The 6,184-nt window shown below is 32.9% G+C and overlaps 1 long non-coding RNA gene across 1 annotated transcript; it reads right to left on the bottom strand.

Moving 5' to 3' along the window:
• Positions 1–261: 261 nt before the first annotated feature.
• Positions 262–3,673, bottom strand: LOC132285853 (uncharacterized). The gene is made up of 3 exons (XR_009472624.1): positions 3,455–3,673; positions 3,139–3,372; positions 262–368 (listed from the first exon to the last, which is right to left on the bottom strand). It is a non-coding gene; the product is annotated as an uncharacterized LOC132285853 (long non-coding RNA).
• Positions 3,674–6,184: the final 2,511 nt, after the last annotated feature.

Genomic DNA, 6,184 nt, shown 5'->3' on the forward strand with positions numbered 1-6,184 from the left:
GTTGTAAGACAACAACAACCACCATAGATAATATAGTTTTGCCTATTTTGTTGAGCTTGCATAACAGTGACTACATCCTCCAACTCTTGCTCCGCATGACCACCCACTTGCAAACGTTCGTGCATGTCATCCAACCATATAAATGAACGAGCATGTGACTAAAACATCAAAGGCTTGTATATTGTTACAGTGCCACTGCGACAATAACATGTGTAATGTAAAAAATAATTAATGCAAAGGATTGTATACCCCCTCCCCCCCCCCCCCCAAACTGTACATCTATAGAATGAACGTCCATAATTCTTTAAAGTTCCAGCCGTATAAAGATTCATTCGACCCCTTCCACATGCACAAGGTGGCCCGTCACCCTGTATATCATACATGATTGCATATACAAGTGGTAAAATGTATAATGTATACTTCGCACAAGTTATTTCATTTATCCAAATCGTAACAAAAGAATTAAAATAAAGTAGTTATTATAGTTATCCAAATCCTAAAAAAGAGTTAAAATATACTTGGCACAATTTATTACATTTATCAAAATCGTAAAAGAGAGTTAAAATAAAGTAGTTATTGCAGTTATCCAAATTCTAACGAATAGTTAAAATAAAGTAGTTATTATAGTTATCCAAACATGATAAACATCTAAATACAATTTCAAGGGTGCTGAATTGTATTCCATATAGTATTAGCAAATATGATCACATAAAATATCCATTGGTCGCGACCGAGACTGCGGCACATTATCCTAAACATCATCATTCTCATCTTTAAATATTTCATCTATCAGCGCCTCCATAGTTGCATCATCAAATATTGCATCTACTTGCGCCTCCTTTCTTATAAAGTTGTGAAGTGTGTAGTAGGCTAAAACAATAGCAACCTGAGTTTCAAACTTATATGGAGGCATTTGCTTCAAGATGGGGAATCTTATCTTAAGCATCCCAAAACAATGCTCAATTATATTCCCCAAAGACGAGTGCCTGTGATTGTATGTTTCCTCTCTACCTCGGGGTTGCCTAGAAGCTCTACGGTACTCTTGGAAGTGGTACCGTTGACCCCGTAAGAAGCCAAGAAATCTGGTTGATTGGCATACCCGGAGTCCACCAAATAATATTTTTCTGTCATTTTACAAACTATAAACAATTGTACCATTGTATTTTAAAATAACTATTGCAAAATTGTAAGAAGTATGACATTTACCGTCTGGAGGCTATGGGGAATGCATATCTTCATTATTAATGGTCTCGTTCAATATCTTAGAATCATTAGCAGAACTCTCCCATCCTGCTACAACGTACGTGAACATCATATCAAAATCACAAACAGCCATTACATTTTGTGTGATATCCCCCTTCCTACCACGTAATGGGATTTGCTGGTCCACAAGCATGTTCACATGAATATGAGTTCCATCAATTGCCCCTATGCAATTCCTTAAAAAAGGGTAGTACTTTTTTAACTTCCTTATATGGTTAGGAACTTGGGTTAAATCTAGGGGGACAATAATTTTTTTCCCTAAATCACACACTTTTTGTAAAACCGAATGGAAGTGTTTTGAAATTATACAGGTAGAGTGTTGAAATCTTTCTGCTACCACACGATTCCTTTCATTGTGAGCTAAAGTAAGCAAGAATATGCCAACTTGTTTATAAACACTTACACCTTTAGAGTCTTTCAACCCTAATGACCTAAGCTCCCCACACAACTTCAAAAAAATAGGGGTGGACATCCTAAAGTTTTCAAAACATCTACTTCCATGATCATTCAAGATCTCCAATATATATGTTTTCCTTCTTAAAATTGAATCCCTACAAGGTTGTTTATGGTAATGTTTCATATAGTAATGCAACATACATGCCATTATGATGACATATTCATTCTCGTCGTCATCATCATCATACAACTCAATGATTGTTCTAATATCCATTTGTATAATACAAAATGTAAGAAACGACATAATTACATAGTTTTAATAAGAATAGGTTAAAAGGGTCATTAACAACTCTGGTCCCATAAATTATGCATGTTGGTGAGATTCTTAAAATAACTCGTATCAGGAAGAGAGAAATTAATTCTGAGTTCTTTAGGTGTAGAACATTGCATATATTGATTATATACATGTGTACTTGTTCTGATATTAATTTTGATAAACTAAAAAAGATCTAATTTTAGTTCATGTATGTAATAGAAGACTTTTTGGGGGTACTTCTTATTCTTTAAATAAAGTATCCACTTAAAAAGTAATATTTACAACATATTTTAGAGAAAATAGAAATGAAACTTAATTCTTTCTTTTTTAACCTATCATACATGTGTAATCACAACATGCTCTTGGTCTCACCATTTATTATTATTATGTTCACCAAAATAGCTTATAGTCAAAACCTAACTTAAAGATGTTCTATCTTTATAAATAAGTTATAAATATATTAATATTCAATTTTTAAACTGCACAATGTCAGCTGTTGGATTTAGAATATTTTCAGGATTACTTCTTTATTAAATTTTGTATACTAACATTTGAGTTTCTTTAAAATATTGAGCCAACCAAGTTATGACAAAATTAAAATTATGAGTAAAAATAATAATAATAAAAAGTAATGATAAATGATGGGACGTCACTGGAATCTTTAACAAAAACCAATTATTTGATGGAGGAGATGAAGCAAGCTGAAATATAGACCAATTACATCTTTCATTTATTTACAAAGAAGAATAAACTGAATATCTAATTGTAATGACACTAACTTGCACAGAAATTAGAATTCCTTCAGCCCATTTTTTTTTTTTTTTAACTAAAATATTGGCTTATATTTTTATTAGATTTCCTGTAATTATAGAAACTTTTCTTTAGATGGCAAACATTCCAGAGTTATACCCATTTGTATTCTAAAAATTCTAACTATAGCATTTATATTGTATATAGAAACAACATGGATGATAAATAACAAACAAATTTTTGTAAAACTCTTTTTATTGAATTGATTGCAAATACCAATTTTAAACATGCATATATTGATTAAAAATTCTCTCAAAACAATTAAAAACAAAATTACATTGATTATACTGGTTGTGCCCAAATCAAAATTCTCTCAAAAAAATTAAAAACAAAATTATAATAACTCAACATACCCGAGATGAGAGAGTGAGGAAATAGAGAGAGAGCTTGGGCAGATTTTAGAAATTTTCTTGCCAAATCGTCGCCAGAGAAGAAAACTGGAGCTCACTGGAAGTTACAGACGACTACCGGCATATCGTTGGCGTAAATCGGCTAGAGAAAAAGAGAAGATAATTCGAGAGTGGAGAGACGTGATGAAGAGAGAGCTCTTCAGATCTTCATACACAGTCGTCAATTTCAAGCCCAATCTTCACACACCGTCGAAATTTTAGAGAGAGAAGAAGGATTAAGTATGTTACACATGAAATGCGAAGATCCAGAGGAGCTCACCATGAAATAGGGTCGTCGATTTATAGATGTCAGCCGTACTGGAGTCGCCGAATTGCCTCAGCTGCGCAATATAAATCCTAGCCCTAAAACATATACGTAATTTCTTTTTATACATGTTCTCAAATTAGAACAAGTTTTGGCATTTGTTGCACCCGCTACAGTGATTTCTGGGCAGACTGAATTTTTGGAACAAACCAGAATACCAAATTGTTGTTCCAACTTTTGGCCCAATTTTAGAAAATGTTCTGACTGTTGAAACCAATACAGGCCTGTGCCAAACATGTTTTGGGCCCTAATAGTGGTACTGTAGCGGGCCTGGAACACTACACCACAAAACATTACACATACCAAACAGGCCCTTAGTGATTAAGAAATGCAATATAGTGTATATACTCTCACTCTAGGACCACAGCAACGTGTCACACACCTGAACTCCAAGTAGAAAGACCAAAATGGCCTTGTAACAGCCACTTGTCATTCTCAGCTTCAAACAGTTGCTGAGACTGTATAAATCACAATGCAGGCTAAATCACAGTTGTTTAATGCAATGCAGCTATCTTAACATATGTATGAACATATAATACAACTCTGACAAGTGTTGGGATTTATATGCCCTGGCACAGAAAATTCCTAACAAGATTATAGTGACATATGTTCCTAAGATATCTAAAATATTTATGTTTTATATAATTGGTGAATTCAAGGTATTATGTTTCGATTCATTATGGAATTGATAGTGTCCACTTGATTACAAGAGATATTTATAAATGTATGTGATGGCGATCAATACATGAATTTAAATAGTAATCATAAATAGTTCATAGTCGGTAATTATGGATGGACTCATTATTAATTAAGACTTGAACTGGATCCACATTAGGTTGAGATAAATTGTAAGAGCCGTTGTATGTAATTACTCTCTATCATCGTCATGGCATTTGACTTTTAAGCATGAGAGAAGTATAGACTCTTTTATTAATTAGTAATTACTTTGATTTATTTGGCGGAATCTTTGGAATCCTTAGACTGACACTTTGGGTAATTATGTAATTAATAGTTAGAGAATTATATTTTCAATATTTGCATCATTGCTACTTGTATTTATTTTGTATTGATTATGGTTGATAACAAAGTAAATTTGAAGGCCTTCGTGTGTTTTTAGACAAAATAATTTATTATATATTTATTTATTTAAATTATTATTTTTGTCAAACAAATGTTTTATTGTGATCAAGCCGGAAATAATCAAAGGTACCAAAATAAATATATTAATTAAGTAGTCGGATTGATGGCTTTATTTATCCGATAACTAATTATACATAGAGGGGTCAAAGTATAACATTAACTTAGAGGTTATTTATTATTTAATTGGAGTTCAATTAATTTCTTTTAGTGGAGTAGAAATTAATTTATGAATTAATTAAATTGGGTGCATGGATCGGGCCAATTATTAATTCATTGTAGCCAAGAAAATAATAAGCCCAAAGGATTCTCACTCATAACCCAACTTGATATTGGAATCCTATTAGATTTGAGATATGGTAATTAGAGATTGAGAAGGATTTATTGGTTCCTTTTCTTATCTTTATGTTGCCTATATATAAATGGTCCATGTATATTTTAGGTAGGATTTTTGGAAGAAAAAGGAATATTTTCTCTCTTTAGAATTTTAGGGTTACTGTTCTCATCTAATAGAGGCTCCCACAAGCCTAGTTTTCCAAGGTCGTTCATGGAGGCTTATGGGTGATTCCTAAAGGCAAAATCATTATCAAGAAGATGGAGATTCAAGGAGAAGTCATCTAGCAAAGGGATCTGCAATAAGTGAGAACATTCACTTTAGAGGAGAGATCTAAGGTTTACTCAAACCATGATGTAAGTATTCAATCTATTAATTGAATGATACATCATATTTTATTTTTGAATAAAACTTGTCTCTATGTGATAAATCAAGATCTATGTATGAAAATCCCTCAGAAATTTTTTAAAACTTGCACGTTTCCTAACAGTGGTAGCAGAGAATGGTTTGATTCATTACTAGAGATCATGTTTTTATCAAAATCATCATTCATAGATCCAAATTATATATGGGTATATATATATATATATATATATATATATATATATATATTTATTGATGTATGTTGATATATGATTTAATATTGAAGATACCAAAAATGACTTGGGCTCGGTTCAGTTCGGATTGTTTAGAACGAGTCGGGCAATTACCACTAAAGTGAAGCAAGCCCTCTTTAAGAAGGCCCAACATGAAGAGGTCAAGGAAGGAAATATATGGAGGTAAGATGAAAGGGGTTGGGCCCAGAACGAATGAAAATGGACAAGGCCAGCCCATTACAATGAAATCAGTTAGGAAACTTTAAGAGTGGTTGTAACCGTCTATAAATAGACGGAAAATAAAGGGAAAAGGGGTTGGAAAATATTTGAAGTGTTGAATATCTCTTTCTAAATTAGGGGAAAAGTTTCTTGCATCTTCAATGGCACCGTCTGTGGGAATCGATGGGGATTGATTCGTGTTCAGTCAACATTGATTCAAGTCAAACTAATTTGTGAAAAAGAAGTTTGATCCATGGAAGTTGAATCAGATCGGTGATATCATGATTCTTTTTGCAGAGTCTTGCTTCTAGTTGATTCAGAGAAATTGGCGTTAGATCTACGCAGCTGCAATTTGCTCAGCAAAGCTAGATTTCGCAAGCCTGCGGCAAAGAGAGTTCC

The sequence above is a fragment of the Cornus florida genome, unplaced genomic scaffold (genome assembly GCF_030987335.1).
Source record: "Cornus florida cultivar Cherokee Brave unplaced genomic scaffold, ASM3098733v1 CherokeeBrave_3.0.0_Hap2_Chr11, whole genome shotgun sequence".
NCBI lineage: Eukaryota > Viridiplantae > Streptophyta > Magnoliopsida > Cornales > Cornaceae > Cornus > Cornus florida.